Source organism: Dendrobates tinctorius, unplaced genomic scaffold, assembly GCF_039654945.1.
Source record: "Dendrobates tinctorius isolate UK_male_01 unplaced genomic scaffold, ASM3965494v1 ptg000008l, whole genome shotgun sequence".
In the NCBI taxonomy this organism is placed as follows: Eukaryota; Metazoa; Chordata; class Amphibia; order Anura; family Dendrobatidae; genus Dendrobates; species Dendrobates tinctorius.
The window spans coordinates 61,297,063-61,319,821 of NW_027361676.1; the positions used below are offsets into that span (position 1 = coordinate 61,297,063).

The following is a 22,759-nucleotide window of genomic DNA, read 5'->3' on the forward strand; positions in this document are numbered from 1 at the left end:
TGGTGTTTGTGTTGTATGTGTCTAGAGTGGACTAGTGTTTGAGTGGTGTGTTGTGGCATTTGTGTGGTGTTGTGCTTGTGGGTTAGTGTATATGTGCTGTCTGTGTGATGTTTGTATGGTGTTTGTGAAAAGTTTGTGTGCTGTGTGTAGTGGTGCGGCCAAATTAGCAGCGAATCTTTGGTGCCGTCACCATAATCCGTCCCTGTCATTCACAACTGTTGTTTTCCCCTCTGCACTTTTACATTCACCTTCACATTTCTCCATTATATGTACAGGGCCTAACTTTGGGGGGCCCAATCTCATGACTGGGGGACGCTAGAGAGATTTACCGTGCACAGTATTCTGCTCCTGTGGGTGGAGAGGAAGCATGCCAAATTTCACCTAAATCGGGCCAGAACTGTGGATTTCAATAGAGCGGGCTACTACAGATTTTGAGTTTTATATATATATATATATACAGTGGGGAAAAAAAGTATTTAGTCAGTCAGCAATAGTGCAAGTTCCACCACTTAAAAAGATGAGAGGCGTCTGTAATTTACATCATAGGTAGACCTCAACTATGGGAGACAAACTGAGAAAAAAAAATCCAGAAAATCACATTGTCTGTTTTTTTTTCATGTTATTTGCATATTATGGTGGAAAATAAGTATTTGGTCAGAAACAAGCAATCAAGATTTCTGGCTCTCACAGACCTGTAACTTCTTCTTTAAGAGTCTCCTCTTTCCTCCACTCATTACCTGTAGTAATGGCACCTGTTTAAACTTGTTATCAGTATAAAAAGACACCTGTGCACACCCTCAAACAGTCTGACTCCAAACTCCACTATGGTGAAGACCAAAGAGCTGTCAAAGGACACCAGAAACAAAATTGTAGCCCTGCACCAGGCTGGGAAGACTGAATCTGCAATAGCCAACCAGCTTGGAGTGAAGAAATCAACTGTGGGAGCAATAATTAGAAAATGGAAGACATACAAGACCACTGATAATCTCCCTCGATCTGGTGCTCCACGCAAAATCCCACCCCGTGGGGTCAGAATGATCACAAGAACGGTGAGCAAAAATCCCAGAACCACGCGGGGGGACCTAGTGAATGAACTGCAGAGAGCTGGGACCAATGTAACAAGGCCTACCATAAGTAACACACTATGCCACCATGGACTCAGATCCTGCAGTGCCAGACGTGTCCCACTGCTTAAGCCTGTACATGTCCGGGCCCATCTGAAGTTTGCTAGAGAGCATTTTGATGATCCAGAGGCGTTTTGGGAGAATGTCCTATGGTCTGATGAAACCAAACTGGAACTGTTTGGTAGAAACACAACTTGTCGTGTTTGGAGGAAAAAGAATACTGAGTTGCATCCATCAAACACCATACCTACTGTAAAGCATGGTGGTGGAAACATCATGCTTTGGGGCTGTTTCTCTGCAAAGGGGCCAGGACGACTGATCCGGGTACATGAAAGAATGAATGGGGCCATGTATCGTGAGATTTTGAGTGCAAACCTCCTTCCATCAGCAAGGGCATTGAAGATGAAACGTGGCTGGGTCTTTCAACATGACAATGATCCAAAGCACACCGCCAGGGCAACGAAGGAGTGGCTTCGTAAGAAGCATTTCAAGGCCCTGGAGTGGCCTAGCCAGTCTCCAGATCTCAACCCTATAGAAAACCTTTGGAGGGAGTTGAAAGTCCGTGTTGCCAAGCGAAAAGCCAAAAACATCACTGCTCTAGAGGAGATCTGCATGGAGGAATGGGCCAACAAACCAACAACAGTGTGTGGCAACCTTGTAAAGACTTACAGAAAACGTTTGACCTCTGTCATTGCCAACAAAGGATATATCACAAAGTATTGAGATGAAATTTTGTTTCTGACCAAATACTTATTTTCCACCATAATATGCAAATAAAATGAAAAAAAAACAGACAATATGATTTTCTGGATTTTTTTTTCTCAGTTTGTCTCCCATAGTTGAGGTCTACCTATGATGTAAATTACAGACGCCTCTCATCTTTTTAAGTGGTGGAACTTGCACTATTGCTGACTGACTAAATACTTTTTTTCCCCACTGTATATATACACTCACTGGCCACTTTATTAGGTACACCATGCTAGTAACGGGTTGGACCCCCTTTTGCCTTCAGAACTGCCTCAATTCTTCGTGGCAGAGATTCAACAAGGTGCTGGAAGCATTCCTCAGAGATTTTGGACCATATTGACATGATGGCATCACACAGTTGGCGCAGATTTGTCGGCTGCACATCCCTGATGCAAATCTCCCGTTCCACCACATCCCAAAGATGCTCTATTGGATTGAGATCTGGTGACTGAGGAGGCCATTTGAGTACAGTGAACTCAATGTCATGTTCAAGAAACCAATCTGAGATGAATCGAGCTTTATGACATGGCGCATTATCCTGCTGAAAGTAGCCATCAGATGCCTGTTCTTAGCTGAGAGGAGTGGTACCCAGTGTGGTCTTCTGCTGCTGTAGCCCATCTGCCTCAAAGTTCGACGCACTGTGCGTTCAGAGATGCTCTTCTGCCTACCTTGGTTGTAACGGGTGGCAATTTGAGTCACTGTTGCCTTTCTATCAGCTCGAACCAGTATGCCCATTCTCCTCTGACCTCTGGCATCAACAAGGCATTTCCGGCCACAGAACTGCCGCTCACTGGATTTTTTTTCTTTTTCGGACCATTCTCTGTAAACCCTAGAGATGGTTGTGCGTGAAAATCCCAGTAGATCAGCAGTTTCTGAAATACTCAGACCAGCCCTTCTGGCACCAACAATCATGCCACGTTCAAAGGCACTCAAATCACCTTTCTTCCCCATACTGATGCTCGGTTTGAACTGCAGGAGATTGTCTTGACCATGTCTACATGCCTAAATGCACTGAGTTGCCGCCATGTGATTGGCTGATTAGAAATTAAGTCTTAACACACAGTTGGACAGGTGTACCTAATAAAGTGGCCAGTGAGTGTATATATATATATATATATATAGTAGGGATTCAACTCCCTCAGGAGCAATGGGAGACAATCAGGAGGCACGTTCCTTTAGAAGTTCACAGGGTTTATTGCTCCATAAACCAGCACATGACATAAGGAATAGCCTTTAGCTCAAGCGAAGGTAAGTATAAGTGTCCATTGTTTCAGGCTTAGTCCGGGAGCCTCAGCAAACACAGGAGGCTTATCCCTCCTCACATACTGCCAATATACATAGGCCTCACCGGGTCAGCAGCCTCAGCAGATGGTCTTCAGGAAGGTAGCACACCTTCCTCCACTTAGGCTTACCGGGACCTTCTACATGGCCCAATCAGATCCATGCGCTCTCTCATGTGACCGGATGTCAGGTACCTAATATGGTTCATAACCACACCCACAGGTGATCTCATGGCTATGACCTCACTAAAGGTCCCATTACACACAGCCACACATATACTTTATTATGACACTCTTAAACACACCCCTGGGTGGGTTTGTAGGTAACCAGGTCCGCCCATCTCTCTTGATACCTGGAGACTTCTCCCTTATACATTGAAGCAACACCTCAGCAATATCATTGCTGAACAACACATAAGTCTCCTTCCCAAAGCCACCCACTTTGGGATACATAACGGCCATTCCATATTCTGCCATTCATCCTTTCTCCTGGGACATCCACACAGCGCCCCCTAGCGGACTCAGTGGTTACTACACCACATACCTCTGCCCTATGTTCAAACTTGTGGGGTTGAACACATAACATCACATCAGGGTCTCGTGACCGGGCACTCACTACACCTTGCCCACAGGTCGAGAGAACCGTCTCCATCTGTCATACGGCCTTGTTCCTACATTAGACCTCCCCAGCCTCCAGCGGTCAGAATATCGGTCATTGGCTTTGACCCTCCAGTCACGGTCTGTCTGCGTCATCAGACACTGGTTATTCACCATCCTTTCTCTATCTAAGCGTCTTGTAACAAATGGTACCCCACCACATCTAAGTTTACTTTTCAGTGCATTAACCTCACAGTTCCTTGCATCTGCTGTCTCTGTAGCAACCTCCAGTTTACACTGTAATCTACGGTGCAATGTAATGGCACGTTGAGTCTCTTTCTCTGCTTCTTCCAGCTGGCGTTTCAACTGTTTCAGGCGCACATCATTTCCCTCCGCCAGGTCTTGGTACTGCTCAGAATTACGCCTTTCATCATCCATTTGCCTTAGTACAACCTTCAGTTTTTTCTCCGTACGACGTACTTGTTTGCTAGCAGATTGTCACACTTTAATTTCTGCATCAAGCTGTTCCTCCAGTAGTGCAACCTTTTCTAAGTTCTTATTCTGGCGAACTAATTGCTGACGGGCATTCTCATTCTTCTGAGCATTACTGTGTTCTGTCTTCAGATCAGCATCCATCTGGTCAACCTGAAGTGTGGCCTTTCTCAGCTTGTTATTGGCTAATTCAACGTTGCCGTGTTCTTCCTCCACTTCTTCAAGCTGAACAATGCGAGACTCTAACTGCCTCTTTTCTTCCAAAGCCAGAGCACCTTCACCTCTGTTGTTGGCAATCACATCAGCCAGTATATCTTTTTCCTGCTGTGCTTGTCTTTTAGCACACTCTGCAGCAGCAAGCTCCATCTGCAAACGAATCAACTCTGCTTCCATACTTTTCAGTTTCTTTTTGTCTTCACACTGTTCCTCACTCAGGCCTGGCAGCTGTAAGTCTTCATCCCACTTCTTCTCCCGCAGAAGACCTCTTACAGTTTCTGTTAGTACTCCTACCTCTTCTTTGAGGGACTTATTCAGACCTTGCCACGATGTCAGGTGACCTTTGAGCTCGAAGACTTCTTTCTCTAGCTCATCCAGTCTGTGCTCCCTTTCTCTCTCAGAGCCACAGTCACCCATAGAGTTTGAGTCACGCCGATCATCCGAGTCAACCCTCTAGTTACCCTCTGACCGTGTGTCCACTCCAGTCACCTCATCTCCCAACCCACCATCTGTCTTGTCGCGACACGTCAGGTCCGCCAGTTGGGCAGATGTACTTCTTTTCCTGGTCAGTTCTTCTTCTGATCTCTCCACTTTAGGAGGCGTCACCGTCTCAGCGTCCGCTGGCCCCACAGTCGAAACGTCTCCGTCGTCCGACCATACGTCATCAAACAAGACAAAGTCTCGGCCCCTCTCAAAGGCATGCACCAAGTTTGGTGGCATACTACCACCTTGACACTTCCCCTTTGTCATCTCAATCATAACTCTGTCCACCATAAAATTCACAATGACCCCATGGTCGCAGTGAACCCTGACATTTTTCTCGGTCAGAGATAAAACGAGAGGAGTTCCTGTTAGAGTCACCTGACTCTTTGAGTCCAGCCTACCAGGGACTCCTTCCCGGTGCAGCATCTCGGTACACACCTGTGGCTGTCGTTATCAGGAAAATACATGCCGCACTCCTCAAAACTCATACACACACAGACATACCCACAGAGGCAACTAGTGCTGCCATTTCCTGAACCACCCCAATTTGGGTCACCGCCCCCTCCTGGGACTCCACTTCTTTTTGGGTTACCACCCCAATTTGGGTCACTGCCCCTTTTGGGACTCCACTCCCTTTTGGGCTACCACCCCGATTTGGGCCACCACCCCCTTTCGGGATTTCCCCATGTCAGTTCTGCAGAAGTTCTTATGCCACTGTTCACACAGTACAGTTTATGTCTTTTTGGGCTGGTACTGGCCCTTTAAGCACGACACCACACCAGTTCCTTCTGGCACTGCCACAACTCCTGCTGTCACAAATCACCAACACCACTGGCTGATGTTCACACACAGCGGCTGGTTTCCTCTTCGTAGCTCCGCCGAGTTACAGGAAGCCGCTTGTCCCCTTCGTAACCCCACCGAGTTACAGCAAGCTGCTTGTCACCTTCTTGACTCTCACTGAGCCACCACAGGCTGAGTCAAGAACAGAAGACAAAAAAAAACACACCACAAAAACTCACGTGTCCTGTCTGTGTGCCACTCAGGACGTACCATCTCCGCCTGAGACCGTCCAACACACAGGGTGCAACGGGTGATATTCAGGGAGCCAACCCTCCTCCCAGGGTTTTCAAACACACTGGCCTCACCATGTCCAGGGGCTCAGCGGGTGCTCTTCAGGACTTCCATCTCCTCCTGAGACTGCCCAACACTCATGCCTCACCAGGTCCAAGGTCATACCACATGCTCCAGGGAGTCGATTCTTCTCCTAGAACGTCCCAACACTGACCCTCCAGAACCTTGCTCACTGAACCCTCCAGGAACACAGTCTTTATCACTGACCCTGGTCAGTACCACACGGATTCCTGTCCGTTACCTGCTGGTGTCAGCCACACAGGTTCTTGGGTACCTCTTATCCGCAGAGGCACCCTAGCACAATTCACAGTCTCTTTCTCACTGACCCCGGTCAGTATACCACAGACTCCTGTCTGTTACCTGTTGGTGACGGCCACACCGGTTCCTGGACGCCTCTTCTCCTCAGAGGTATCTCACAAATATCAAAACAGTCACTTTCTCTGACCTCGGTCAGTATTACTCATGATTTTCCATACCCTCTGCTCTCCTGGCTCAGAGTCGCCAGTACAGCAACATGTGCTTCTTGGAACCGCTGCCCGCAGTCTGTCACAAATTGTAGGGATTCAATTAGCTCAAGAGCAACGGGAGACAATCAGGAGGCACGTTTCTTTAAAAGCTCATAGGGTTTATTGCTCCATAACCCATAAACCAGCACATAACATAAGGAACAGCCTTTAGCTCAGGCGAAAGTAAGTATAAGTGTCCATTGTTTCAGGCTCAGTCCTGGAGCCTCAGCAAACACAGGAGGCTTATCGCTCCCCACATACAGTCAATATACATAGGCCTCACTGGGTCAGCAGCCTCAGCACGTGGCCTTCAGGAAGGTAGCACACCTTCCTCCACTTAGGCCTACTGGGACCTTCCACATGGCCCAATCAGATCCATGCGCTCTCTCTCATGTGACCGGACCTCAGGTCCATAATCACACCCACAGGTGATCACATGGCTATGACCTCACTAAAGGTCCTATTACACACAGCCACACATATACTTTATTATGACACTCTTAAACACACCCCTGGGTGGGTTTGTAGGTAACCAGGCCTGCCCATCTCTCTAGCTACCTGGAGACTTCTCCCTTATACATTGAAGCAACACCTCAGCAATATCATTGCTGAATAACACATAAGTCTCCATTCCAAAGCCACCCACTTTGGGATACATAACGGCCAATCCATATTCTGCCATTCATCCTTTCTCCTGGGACATCCTCACAGCGCCCCCTTGCGGACTCAGTGGTTACTACACCACTATATATATATATATATATATATATATATATATATAGATTTAATTATTTGCTTTTTTACACTGTGGTATTTACCAGGATTAAAACTCACAACCACTAGCATGATAGACAGAAACATCAGCAATGAACTTCCTTCTGTATTGCAAAACATTGAAGATATGTCTCTTCGTAAATATCTAAATTAGTCCTTTCTAAAGGCTCAATGTAGTGGTATATAGAGATACATCTTTGTATACCAGTACTTTTCTGTATATTAAAAGTAGAATAAAGCCAGAGATTTTTTTCACTATAAATTTACTAAAATATACTTAAAGCAATTTTGAAAAATCACGTTTTTAATACAATTTTTTAATAATAGATATTACAGGTAAGCAGATAACATACATATTTGGTATTCTTGCAATTTTACAATAAAGTGAAATGATGGTGATAAGTAGATGGTGTAGAAAACAGAATTACTTCTTTTTTTCCCTCAATAAACCTAAACAAAGCTTATTGTATATACTCGTGTATAAGCCAAGTTTTTCAGCACATTTTTTTGTGCTGAAAATGCCCCCTTCCGCTTATACATGGGTTAATTGTTCCAGAAAGCTGGCGGGGGAGCAGTGGAGCAGGAGCCAGCGGCTGTGGCTACAGCTTGTTCCGCTGCTAAAGAGAAATGAATATTCATTTTGCTTATAGTGTGCACAGTATGAGCTGCAGTGGCATTCGCTGGCTTCCAGAAGACATCCTAATCACCCTTCAGCATGCCCTCGTAGCATCACATTGGACTCGATGCACTCACAGCATCTCGTTGGTTAGGGCTTCCAGCAGCTCTTCCTGTGCTGAGCGATCACGTGGCACTGCTCATTAAGTTAGTGAATATGCATGCGTCTCCGCTCCCATAGCCATAGAGGGAATATTCATTGCTTAATAAGCGGTGCCACATCATCACTCAGCACGGGAAGAGCAGCTGGTGCCAATACGAGGTGCTGTGATGGCACACTGGAGTGTTAGTAGGATGTTTGTTTTTTTGTAATAGGAAGCATGCATTCAAGGATGGGATGGGGGGAACCATGCATACCAGGACAGCTACAGGGAGTGCCATGCATACCAGGACAGCTATGGGGGAGCCACGCATGCCAGGACAGCTACGAGGGAGTCACGCATACCAGCACAGTGAAGGGGGAGCCACGCATACCAGCACAGTGAAGGGGGGGGCCACACATACCAGGACAGTGATGGAGGAGCCACACATACCAGGAGAGTGACTATGGGAGCCATGCATACCAGGACAGGATGGGGGGAGCCACGCATACCAGGACAAGGATGAGGGGACAGTGCATACCTGGCTTATGCTTGAGTAATTAATCTTACCCAGTTTTCCGTGGCAAAATTAGATGCCTCGGCTTATACTTGGGTCGGTTTATACTCGAGTATATACGGTAAAACAAATTTAAACTTTACATTTGTTTTTGGCAAAATGGCACAAAAAAGCTAAAGCTTATCTAGCATAAAGCAAGACATCACATGCGAAAGCTTACATGAAATATAAAAGTTAAAGAGAACATGTCACCATGAAAATGTAATATAATCTGCAGGCATCATTTTATGGAACAAAGGGAGCTGAGTGAATTGATATATAATATTGTGAGAAAGTATTTGCTAAAAGGCTACATTCATACTATCATTTAAAAATTTTTTTTTACTTTTTTTTAACTTTTTTCGAATGTACACAATGTAACAAGAGTGACAGCCGGAAATTACAATCAAAAAACAAACCCAAAGATAGTTGTTTGTCCACTTTCACTGGCAGTTACAGCACAGAGGACATTGTCTGCAAAGGGTGATGTCATCAAAGAGGAGGTGACGGAGGCTCGTTTCCTTTATTACTTGCTTTCAGATTTAAGTTTTCTAAAGCAACATCTAAAGACGTTATATCTACACAACCCATTGCCACAAAATCGACTATTTCTCCCCGCTCGTACACATTGGAGGAAGAGCTTTCTTCCTGCATCAATGTGGAAAGCAGCAGCTCTTGGACGAATAGGCTACGATCGGCCCTTTCACTTTCTAATGACTGTCGCTCAGCTTCTGTCATGTTCGGGTCGTTCAACCTTGTAAGGAAAAACTGTTAATTCTGCATTGCTTGCTGATTGTTTTCTGTATTGGATGTGTTGGTTACTGCTGTTGATTGGGTGATGTTTGTGGTGACACTATTTGCATTGCTGCGCCTGATGGCATTGTGCACGGTTTATAATTGTTGCTGTGCTTCTTGTGCCTGCTGCCTCTCTAGCTGTAACTGCATCTGAAGTTGTTGTAACTGACAGGCAGAAGGACCCAAGGAGTTAAGTTACCTACCCAGTGAGCACCTTACCTCTGATAACTGGGTTAATAGCTCAGCTATAGGATCCATGGCTTCCCCATTGCTTGGTGAATACGAGCTCTGTAAGGATGAAAGCCCTCCAGTGGAACTGCTAGTAAAGTGCATGTTTAATCTGCGAGCTCGTGGACCACCCAACCCTCGGCTGGAGTAAAACATCCTTTGTACATGTTGAACTCCACTGGATTCATCTAGATCTCTGGGAGCTCTGTGTTCAAGTGTAAGGTGGGCAGCAAAATCATCTGTGACGTGATTTGGATCTCCCACTGGTAATGCTGCACAAATTGGGCAAATCATTTCTGTTGAGGTTTCTGTGTGCTCTGAAGTCACATGCTCTTGTAGAGAGGTCGCAGTATACCCCATTTTACCACAATAAGGACAAGTAAAAGACTGGGGCTGCTCCTCGGCTGAGAAAGCTTCCCCACCATAGTATAAATCAAAGTCTACCCTTGTTAATATGCACTGCATTGGATGGTCAGTTGTGTGTCTTGTTGTTGTTGCGCCACTTTCATAGCAAGATGCACAAAGGTCGTAGTCATAGCAAAATAAGAACTTGTATCATCTGTCTCTGAAGTTTCCTTTTAAACATGCATCACAGCTGACACCTTCATTTCTGGACATCCTATCGCTCAGGCCACCGCCGCTGCAGCTGCTGCTCCAACTCCTCCTCCTAGTGAGATAGCAGAGACTGTGTGTGCTTCCTCCTCACTCTCTTCCTCTTCCTCTTGACAAACTGCACCTACTGCGAGAGGAGGCGCCTCTGCTGCCTGCCTGTGTTTGTTTGTTTTGGTGATTGTAATTTCCAGTCTGTCACTCTTGCTACATTGTGTACATTCACACTTTCAGTATTTTACATCATCATTTGAAAGCTGAAACCAGGAGTGGGTGAAAAATACAGAAGTGGTGATGTGTTTCTGTCATACTTTTATGTTGAGTGTTCCTCTCCTAATTTTTGGCTAACAAATACTGGCGTAAAATACTGACCACATGCAGATAGTGTGACTGTTTTCATAATTTAAACCTCTGCTTTTCTGGATTTTTTAGTCCTGCCTTATAGCGTGGTGCCTGCGGATTGGACTGCATTTTCATGGTGACAGGTGTATTATACAACTATGTGACAGGGCTTGTGATTAATTGAGAAAATAGTTATATTTTTATATAATTATAATTATTAGTTTGTTAAGTTATTATGTTATTGATTTATTATAGTTATTCATTACACAGCAGGGTGAGGGGTTGATTAGTGCAAGGTAACGTGATTGAATAATATAGTAATGTGGATGGATGATTATTGCAATGCATTACCTACACGAGGCTTCTGTAAGTGTGATATAATGTCAGTGTTAATAGCTAATAAGGCAAGGAAAGATGTAATTTCTGTAGGTACTTATTTCAACTCCTATTGAAATATTATCAGCCATTACCAACATCACATCGACCTACATATGTGACACTAACCCCTACAGAAGTCATGTTTGTGTGAAGAAAAAATATCAGCCCTTCATGTCAGCTGCTTGAATGGACTTTGTAGGGATTAGGAGAGGACACAGACAAAAGATGACCTCTTGTAGATCATTAGCTCCTTATAATGCACAGTTACTCCTGCTTTTGGAGAGAGAAGTGGGTCCCTTTACCTTTTAGGCCCTTGTGCAGCTGCACAGGTTGCACCAATGGAATTTCTGCCACTGGTAAGGGTTATTATAAAGGAATTGTCCAATATATGCTAATGTAAATATGTGCTAATGTTGTGCAGGGGGGCTTAGATTCACTAAAGATATCAAAAAATAACAATATATACCTGCTGTCAGTGCCTGAACTCAGGTGGCATCTAATGCTATAGCATCATTGTTTACCAGCCACAGGACCACTTCGGCTTATGATTGGGTGCAGTAGTAAGGTGACTTTAACAGCATGCTTTCAGTAAAGCATGCTATCATGCTCTATACAATTTGTCTGACCAGTGGATGTGTTTGCTTTTAGTTTGCATGGAGTGGAGGTGGGGACTTGGCAGTCTTATTTTGACCTCTGCAGTAGAAAATTTAGAATTGACCCTTAAAAAAATATTTTAGTCATTTTTTTAACTTTTAATCGATATATTTTTAATTAATATCCTGTGACTCTGAGGTGATAGAAACTTTATTTATTTATTTTACTTTATTTTTTGTGACATATTGTACTTCATGTTAGTGGTAAAATTTCTTCGATATGACGTGTTTATTTATGAAAAAAATGGAAATATGGTGATAATTTTTTTAATTTTGCAATTTTCAATTTTTTAGCATTTATGCCCTTAAATCAGAGAGAGATGTCAAACAAATAATTAATAAATAACATTTCCCACATGTCTACTTTACATCAGCACAATTTTACATCAGCACAATTTTGGAATTTAGGAAATCCTGCTTTGAGCAAGGGGTTGGACCAGATGGCCCAGGAGGTCCCTTCCAACTCTACAATTCTATGAAATTTTTTTTGTTAGGAATTTATAAGGTTTAAAAGTTGACCAGCGATTTCTCATTTTTACAACAAAATTTACAAAACCATTTTTTTAGGGACCACATCACATTTAAAGTCGCTTTGAGGGGTGTACATGAAAGAAAATACTCAAAAGTGACACATTCTAAAAACTGCACCCGTCAAGGTGCTAAAATCCACATTCAAGAAGTTTTTTAACCCTTTACGGGCTTCACAGGAACTGAAGCAATGTGGAAGGAAAAAAATAACATTTAACTTTTTTTACAAACATTTTATTTCAGATCCATTTTTTTATTTTCTTACGTGTAAAAAGAGAAGATGAACCACAAAATTTGTTGTGCAATTTCTCCTAAAAAAGCTGGTACCCCATATGTGGTGGTAAATCACTGATTGGGTGCACGGCAGAGCTTCGAAGGGAAGGAGCGCCGTTTGACTCTTTCAATGCAGAATTGGTTGGAATTGAGATCAGATGCCATGTGGAGAGCCTCTGATGTGCCTAAAAAGTGTAAACCCCCACAAGTGACACCATTTTGGAAACTTCTTGTTCCTCAAAATGATTTTTTAGCCTGCATTTTTATATTTTCCCAAGGGTAACAGGAGAAATTGTACCCCAAAATTTGTTGTCCAGTTTGTTCTGGTACCACATATGGGGGGAAACCACTATTTGGGCACACGGGGCTTGGAAGGGAAGTAATGGCATTTTGAAATGCAGACTTTGATGGGATGGTCTGGGGCATCATGCTGCATTTACAGAGCCAGTGATGTGCCAAAACAGTAGAAACCCCCCACAAGTGACACCATTTTGGAAGCTAGACCCCCAAAGGAGCTTGTCTAGATGTGTGGTGAGCACTTGGAACCCCAAAGTGCTTCACAGAAGTTTATAACATAGAGCCATGAAAATAAAAAAATCATATTTTTTCCACAAAAATTATATTTCACCTCCAAATTGTTACTTTCACAAGGGTAACAGAAGAAATTGGACCACCAAAGTTGCTGTGCAATTTGTCCTGAGCATGCTTATACTCCATATGTGGAGGGAACCACTGTTTGGGCGCATGCCAGAGCTTTAAAGGGAAGGAGTGCAGTTTTGGAATGCAGACTTTGATGGAATATTCTGCAGGCGTCATGTTGTGTTTGCAGAGCCCCTGATGTACCTAAACAGTGGAAACCCCCCAAAAGTGACCCCAGTTTGGAAAGTAGACCCCCCAAGGAACTTATCTAGATGTGCTGTAAGAACTTTGAACCTCTTCACTAAAGTTTATAACACAGAGCCATGAAACATGAAATTAGGAACAATTTTTTTTCCACAAAAATGATATTTTAGCCCGCAATTTTTTATTTTCACAAGAGAGAGAAGAGAAATTAGACCCCAAAACTTGTTGTCCAATTTGTCCTGACTATGTGATACCCCATATGTGGGGGGAAACCACTGTTTGGGCACACGTCGGGGCTCGAAAGAGAAGTTGTGACGTTTTGAAATGCAGACTTTGATGGAATGGTCTGCAGGTGTCATGTTGCATTTGCAGAGCCCTTGATGTGCCTAAACAGTAGAAACCTCCCACAAGTGACCTCATTTTGGAAACTAGACCCCCTCAAGGAGCTTATCTAGATGTGCGGTGAGCACTTTGAACCCCAAGTGCTTCACAGAAGTTTATAACACAGAGCCGTGAAAATAAGAAATATTTTTTTTTCCTCAAAAATGATTTTTAGCTCCCAATTTTTTATTTTCCCAAGTGTAACAGGAAAAATTAGAGGACAAAAGTTGTTGTGCAATTTGTCCTGAGTACGCTGAGACCCCACATGTGGGGTAAACCACTGTTTGGACGCATGGCAGAGCTCAGAAGGGCTGGAGCACTGTTTGACTTTTTGAATGGAAAATTGACTGAAATCAATGGTGGCGCTATGTTGCGTTTGGGGACCCCCTGATAAACCTAAACAGTGGAAACCCCCCAATTCTAGCTCCAACCCTAACCCCAACACACCTCTAACCCTCATCCGAACCCTAATCCTTCCTATTGTTGCCAGGTGCTGGCTGGCAGATCACGTTGGGCGCACTGTGCATGTGCCCGCCATTTTCTTACCGAAAGAAGATGCCGGTGGCCATGGGGGGAAGCCACTAGACCCGAGGTACCAGGGGAGGGGAGAGATCAGGGACTCTCTTTCTCTCTCCTTTAATGTACAATCACATCAGAGGAGAGAGAAATTAAATGGCACATCAGACTTCTTTTTTTGCGGTAACTGTTATACTGTTAATAACGGCGATTGCAAAACCCTGGCAGCTGAGACCCCAGAGAAAATCTGACTTTGTGGGGCGCTATACACTTAAAACTTAGTGCCATTAAAAAGCATCTCTGTGGTTTAAGTACCCTTAACCGACGTCGTGAAAAGGCGTTTCAGCGGTTGTTAACGGTTTATATAGCGTCATTAATTCCACAGCGCTTTACAGACATTAGCAACACTGTCCCCGATAGAGCTCACAAATAGTGATGAGCGAACGTGTTCGCCACTACTCGTTACTCACCCGAGTATTAGTGTGCTCGATGCACTCAAAGAGCAGCGAGAATTTCTGGGATTGCTCGGCGGGAACTCGTGTCTCCACCCAGCAATTTTGGTGGACTTTAGAGACCCAATCACGCTGCAGGGATTGTCTGCCAGGCTATGAAACGCCGTAGCCATCTTTGTTGTGGACGTGCATTGATTGGCTGGCCGCACAGCATCATTAGGGGTATAAGAGACCTGGTGCCGCCATGCTCGTCGCAGTCACGTCAGGAATCAGAGAGAGTAGGGAGAGCTGCAACCGATATAGGGTCAGAATTGGTGCTTTATTAGTTAGTGTGAGGTCTAGCATGCTATATCTCACATCCAGCTAAACCAACAGTCCTTCTAAGGACTAACTCCCGAGTACATAGGTTACAGTATTAGGCAGGCAGGGTAGTGTACGTCACTCTATACACATCAGTGCAAGGCCTGCAAGCACTGTATGTGTTTATATAGAGAATTACATACATCAAGAGGGTCCATTCCCTTCCTGTTTTCTGAAGCTGCTGCTGCTACCTGTGGTCTATATTATCCGTATATAGCTAGCCCCAGGAACAATTGGAATACAGGCTGCACATTCAGTGTAGTGGTATCTTGGTGCCAGCTCATATCTGTGCGTGCTCAAACTATAGCCGGTTTATGGCTCTTTCATTTTTATGGGCTAGCTGAACCTATTTTGAATACAGCAGCATGTAGCCCCAAATAATAAAAAAAATGCCACACATTGATTGTAGTGGTATCTCGGTGCCAGCACATAGCTGTGCGTGCTCAAAGTATAGCCAGTTTACGGCTGTTTCACTTTTTTGGGCTAGCTGTTCCTTTTTTAAATACAGCAGCATTTAGCCCCCAAAAATTAAAAAAACGCCAAACACATTTATTGTAGTGGTATCTAGGTGCCAGCACATAGATGTGCATGCTCAAAGTATAGCCAGTTTATGGCTGTTTCACTTTTTTGGGCTAGCTGTACCTTTTTTAAGTACAGCAGCATATAGCCCCCCAAAAATAAAAAAACACATTGATTGTAGTGGTATCTCTGTGCCAAATCATATCTGAGCATGCTCAAACTATAGCCAGTTGACAGCTCTTTAATTTTTTTGGGCTAGCTGTCCCTTTCTTAAATACAGCAGCATTTAGCCCCCAAAAAATAAAAAAAAAACACACATTGATTGTATTGGTATCTCTGTGCCAAATCATATCTGTGCGTGGTCAAACTATAGCCAGTCTACGGCTGTTTCATTTTTTTGGGCAAGCTGTTTCTTATTAAATACAGCAGCATTTAGCCCCCCCCCCAAAAAAAAGCCACACATTGATTGTAGTGGTATATCGGTGCCAGCTCATATCTGTATGTGCTCAAACTACAGCCAATTTACGGCTCTTTAATTCTTTTAGGCTAGCTGTACTTTTTTTAAATAAAGCAGCATTTAGCCCCCCCCCAAAAAAATGCCACACATTGATTGTAGTGATATCTCAGTGACAGCTCATATCTGTGTGTGCTCAAAGTCTTGCCAGTTTACGGCTGTTTTATTTTTGGGTGCTGCCTGTCACTTTGCTTTAAATACATGAGAATTTACCCCACAAAATAGAAAAGGCCACACAAACATTGTTGTGGTATCTCCGTGCAAGCTCATATCTGTGTAACATAGTAACATAGTAACATAGTTTTGAAGGCTGAAGGAAAACCTTATGTCCATCTAGTTAAGCCTATTTTTAGTGCAGCTATTCTGCATTGTTGATCCTCGGGAAGGCAAAAAACCCACAGAGTAGAAGCCAATTTTCCCCATAAGGAAAAAAATTCCTTCCCCTAAGCTGGGTCAACCATCTACCTATTATTCTGTTATTCATTACCTTCTATACTGTTACTCACAAGAAAAGCATCCATTCCTTTCCTAAATTCATTCAGTGAGTTGGCCATCACCACTTCCTCAGGAAGAGAATTCCAGAGCCTCACTGCTCTTACCATGAAGAACCTTCTTTTATGCTGGTGCAGAAATTGTCTTTCCTCCAAACGAAGAGAATGCCCCCTTGTTCTGGTCACAGACCTTGGTACAAACAGTTCATTGGAGAGATCTCTGTATTGCCCTCTGATATACTTGTACATACTGTATATATTAAGTCTCCCCTAAGTCTTCTCTTTTCTAGAGTAAATAGACCTAATTTTGATAACCTTTCTGGGTATTGTAGTGAACCAACTCCATTTATCATTTTAGTAGCTCGCCTTTGAACCCTTTCAAGTTCAGTAATGTCTTTCTTGAGCACCGGCGTCCAAAATTGCACACAATACTCCAAGTGTGGTCTGACGAGTGATTTGTACAGAGGGAGAATTATGTTTTCATCTCGTGTCCCCAGACCTCTTCTAATGCATCCCATGACCCTATTTGCTTTGGTGGCAGCTGCCTGACACTGGGCACTCCAATTTAGCTTCTTATTGACTAAGATGCCTAAGTCATTTTCCATGTCTGATTTCCCCAGCAGTTTCCCATTTAGTAAGTAATTATAGCATCTGTTTCTCCTTCCCATGTGCATAACCTTACACTTATCTGTGTTAAACCTCATTTGCCATTTTTCAGCTAAATTCTCCAATTTACTCAAATCTGTCTGTAGTAGCAAACTGTCCTCCTTTGTGTTAACTACCTTACATAGTTTTGTATCATCTGCAAATACTGATATTTTACTGTGTAAGCCATCCACTAGATCATTAATAAATATATTAAATAGTAGGGGGCCCAATACAGAACCCTGTGGTACCCCACTAGTAACCCTGGCCCAATCTGAGTATGCACCATTAATAACCACTCTTTGTTTTCTATCACTAAGCCAGCTACCTACCCATCTACACACATTTTCCCCTAGCCCAAGCTTTCTCATCTTACTTACCAATCTTTTTTGTGGGACAGTGTCAAATGCTTTAGAGAAGTCGAGATAAATGACATCTAATGATTCTCCTTGGTCCATTTGAGAGCTTACATCCTCATAGAAGCTGATCAGGTTAGTTTGACAGGAGCGATCCTTCATAAATCCATGTTGCTATGGAGTTAAACATTTATTAACATTGAGATATTCCATAATGGTATCCCTTAGAAACGCTTCAAAAATTTTACCCACAACAGATGTTAAGCTTACCGGCCTATAGTTTCCAGGTTCCCTTTTACACCCCTTTTTGAATATTGGTACCACATTTGCTTGCTGTGTGTGCTCAAACTCTTGCCATTTTATGGCTGTGTTATTTTTGGGGGCTGCCTGTCACTTTGCTTTAAATACATGAGAATTTATACATGAGAATTTAGCCCACAAAATAAAAAAGGCCACACATTTATTGTAGTGGTCTCTCCATGCTAGCTACTATCTTTGCTCGCTCAAACTTTGGCCAGTTTACAGCTGTTTGATTTTTCACCTGCCTGTCACTGTTGTTACTGTATATCCAGCAGTCTTTTGTATCCAAAAAAATTGAAAATTAATAAAGAAGACAGTCTGTTATCTCAGGCAGAGACCTGGTGTATCTGTGGTGGAAAAATCTTTGCTTTGCAGGCCTACTATACTTACCACGTCCAATTGTTCTCCAGAGATATCCATTTGAAGGCAGCTTTTTATCTCTTTCATTACTCCATTTAAAATGGGCAAGAAAAGGGGCAAGGGATGGGAAAGTGGACATGATGCTGATGGTGCATGCAGAGGACAAGGCTGTGGCAAAGCTTACAGTAGGCAAAGACCCATATCTTCGTGATCCAAATTCCTGTCCCAGTTTTTAGGGGATCCCAACTACACTTATGTGAAAATGGCATGAGTTTGACATGTGCAAGAAAAAATGAATGCTTCTGCACTTTATAGTTTTGCATGATATTATGTTACTATCACTTGAAATCTAAAAAGTCTAATTTAAATATATATTTTTTTTAATTCTAGAACCTGATGGCATATTAATAGGATATACCAACGTGTGTTAATTAGTGGGGGTCCAACTACAAGGATACATACTAATTTTTAGAAGAGGGGCTATTTCACTAGAGTAGCTGTAGATCATCACACAAGAGCTTACCATGAAGGGCACTATAACATAGCTCTATTCCTGAGAATGTCATATTCTACAGATACAGCATGACTAGCTGTGGTGGGAAATCCCTTTAAATACATGTTTTCATCTTGTTTAGCTTAAGCAGTCTTACTAGTATTCTATTAGAGCTACTTAACAAAATTATAGCACATTCATAGTTTGCCACCTGGGAGGAAGAAAATGCTGTTATACATTGTGTTGCATCTTCCCAAAGCTATACCAGTAAAGAAAAAGAGCACTGTGAACTATTTTACTCCATATCAAGCTTATGGAAAAAACCAATAAAGACAAAAACCTTCACTGAATAATTCCTCACAGTATTATTGAAACTATAATTTAAGAGTTGGGCACATCTTCAAATTAGTTCAGAGTAATCCTCACATGAGTCATTTTTGACTCAAGGTCATAACAGCAGCCAAAAGTAACTGTATGATGTACTAAATGGGAAAAATAATTATACATTAAGGATTTGTTCATATCTACATTTAAACCTTCATAGGGATCTCCCATTGTAGATTTAATAAAAATATCTGCAAGATTTTTTTAAGTACAATAATTGACATCTCGTCAGTAACCCAATAGACCCCACTGTAATTGTGGGTTGTGTCGGTCACTATGGGTATCCATCATGTGAAAGATTTCTTAGAGCTATTTTTTTCCAGCTCCTTTGATAGAGTAAGAAAACCTAATTTATAGTAAACATATGAACATAGCCTTCACTATGATATAGTTGTTTTACCAGTCGGCTTACATAAAGTCATGTTGGGGTTTTAAAGGGCACTTACTATTATATCATTGGCTTAGCAAGTGGAGACTTACACCACAATGTCAAATTCAATGTTATATTGTGTTTTACAGACCTTTGCCTTAAAATTATTATGATTAATGGTTAAAATATAAGTATATATTGTTAACCTTTGTATTTTATATAGCATGTATGTCTTCTTATCTTTTCAAACATGTACTTATTCTTTGAACTTCAAAAAAAAAAGATTACTGTCCAGCAGCCACTAGTTTTTTATAAGTGCTCCTTTCTAGAAATGATGGGTGTGCTTCTCAGTCTATTTTATAATAGATGTCAGATGGATAACTGGCTTTCAATTGAGCTGTTGACAACTATTGTCTTTACTTTCCAAAATAGATTCTTCAGCTGCAAAGAAAATATTCTAAGAAATTTTCAGGACATTTTATTGATAAAAAAAGGAGATGTAGAAAGCATTAAATTGTTCATTGTTATCTTAGAAAATAAACAGTCTAGAATGAAAAAATAAATGCAATCAATTTTTCTTTATCATTTTTGTTGTTTGTAAGTTAAAAATATATTTTACATAATCATATTTATTTTTCATTAAATATATATTTTTTAAATAATGCTAAAACATATGTTAATAAATTAGTTGTCTTACTTAGAAAGCTCATATCTAAATTAATTATTAGAGTTGTTGAATCTGAGACTGAGAATGGACATTAATGAATGGATTTCCCACAGGTCCCCTGACCAAAAATCAACCAGCCTCATAGGCTTAATATGTGACACTGCTGATTCTTGGTCAAAAGAACAGCAGTCACTCTGTACATCATGATCTGTTTTTGAACTGTGATTCATGGATATGTGAAACTGACCTTAGTTAGGACTCCTGTACAGATCCAGTTTTGTCTTGCAATTTCCATACAGTTTAACTAAAATGCATGATTAAAACTGATGGAGCAACTTATACCACTGTTTGCAAAGGGATGATTGTCATGTCGGACGCTATTCACACCACAGCGTCCGGCAGGCAGCAGTAGTTCCATCTCCGTCCACTATAGCCTCAGTGGCGCCGGCTTGATTTTACTCAGGTTATTGGGGGTTAATCTAGCTGGAAATCAGGTGGAATGTTTGGTCACGCCCACGGTCTTTAAATAGTCGTGCTGGCCTATGGGCGTCGCCGATTATAGCTTGTGTTTTATGCCAAGTGGTTCAGGTCTGGAGAGGAGGTGTTGGAGAGAGAAATTCGTAGCTGGTGGCGTATGATCCGTTGTTACCTTTTTGCCTTCCTATATTTGTGTTTTGTTTTGCCCTGTTCACATTACGGTATTGTCCTGTGTGTATGCGGCGCGGTGCGGTTTACGTTCTCCCTGTCTGTCATTACTGTGTGGGCTTTGGTGGTTTGACGACTCACTGGGTGGAGGGTGGAGGGTTCAGCTTAGGGCTGAGCAGGAGATAAGGAAAGGTTGGAGGCTCAGGCATTTGCACCATTAGCAAAAACCCTGAGTTGAGGGTCAGACAGGGTTTTCCCTAGTTGGAGGGACTCCACAGGGGCCCCGGGTATTTCAGCCTTCTTTGACCTAAGCCCCGCGTAACATTATAATCGGCCACAATATTTTGGCAGTCCATGGATTCCATGACTTCCATAAACCGCCAGTTGGCGGCGCTGTTTTTACAGGTCACCGAGTTGAAGGGGCAGTTCAGCAGCAGGGCCTGGTTGTAGCTAATGTGCAAGCGGCTTCTGCAGGTGCAGGTGCAGAGCTGAAGATTCCACTGCAGGAACGATTTGCTGGGGAACGCAGCAAATTTGTCATCTTTCGGGAGGCCTGCAAGTTATACTTTCGCATGCGCCCTGTCTCCTCAGGTAATGAGGCTCAGTGGGTGTGTCTGGAGTTATCCTTACTGAGTGGGGACCCCCAAGCATGGGCGCTTTCCTTACCAGCTGACTCTGCTACGTTTCATTCGGTTGAGAATGCTTTTTCAGCACTCGGGCTCATTTATGATGATCCCGACAGATTGGCTCTAGCGGAATCTAAAATCCGCGCCCTCCGTCAGGGGGAATGTATGGCGGAAGACTATTGTTCAGAATTTCGTCGTTGGGCAGTAGACGCACAGTGGAACGACCCAGCGCTGCGGAGTCAGTTTATTCATGGGGTTTCAGGAAGAGTTAAACAGGCCCTCCTGATGTATGAGACTCTTGCATCGTTAGAGTCTGCCATGAGTTTGGTTATTCGTATTGATCGCCGTTTGCGTCAGGGGGCGCAGGAGACGCTGCCCCTGGGGGAAAGCAGGGGTGCAAGTGTGGTTGCTGCAGGTGAGCCCACGGAACCTATGCAAATCGCTGGGGTATCACATGTTAAGCGTCGCGTTCCTGGGTTCAGGAAGCAAGGAGCATGTTTTTACTGTGGTAAAAGAGATCATTATGTAAATGCTTGTACTGTGCTACCTAAGAAAGTCGCACCGGCGGAAAACTGGTAAGCTCAGAGGGTATGGAGGAGGCCCAACTGAGCGTATGCATATCCTCCATGATGGTATCTCAATGTATGCTCCCTGCCAGTGTTATTATTGCGGGCAGAGAGCTACCAATATCAGTGTTTGTGGATAGCGGTTCCACCACCAATCTCATGGATGAGGAGTTTGCACGCACGGCCGGTTTTAAGATCGAAAAACTCCCTCATCCTATTCGCGTGGTTACCATTAATGCCGCTCCCCTCCCACAGGGGGAGATTACTGAGTTTGTAGCTGAGGTTAAACTCCACATTGAGGTCCTACATTCTGAGTGGGTTACATGTAGGGTACTCAATAATCTCCCAGCACAAATGGTCCTGGGTTTCCCATGGTTGTCCAAGCACAACCCGGTGATTGACTGGAGAACCCAGGACATAGTCCAGTGGAGTGGTTTCTGCCAGGAAAATTGCTTGGCCACATGTGTGTCCGCCGTGAAGTCCAGCCTTCCAGAGGCATTGCTGGATTTTGCGGACGTATTCTCTGAGAGGGGTTGCTCAGAACTACCTCCACATCGAACCTATGACTGTGTGATTAGGTTAAAACCCGGGGCCAAATTGCCAAAGGCTAGGATGTTTAGTATTTCTGGTCCGGAGAGAAAAGCTCTTAAAGACTACATCGTGGAGAGTCTAAGTAAGGGGCACATCCGGCCTTCATCCTCGCCTGTAGCAGCGGGGTTTTTCTTCATTAAGAAGAAAGATGGGGGTTACGCCCGTGTCTGGATTTCCGGGAGTTAAACCAGATTACGGTCCGTGATCCCTACC

At 43.2% G+C, this 22,759-nt stretch overlaps 1 long non-coding RNA gene and 1 pseudogene across 1 annotated transcript in view; one reads left to right on the top strand and one right to left on the bottom strand.

Moving 5' to 3' along the window:
- The window catches only part of LOC141092017 (uncharacterized), a 1,925,499-nt gene that overhangs the window by 1,537,972 nt on the left and 364,768 nt on the right, over window positions 1-22,759 (top strand). The gene's annotated exons all lie outside the window — the stretch shown is intronic.
- LOC141089559 (E3 ubiquitin-protein ligase KCMF1-like) lies at window positions 9,099-10,302 on the bottom strand (annotated as a pseudogene).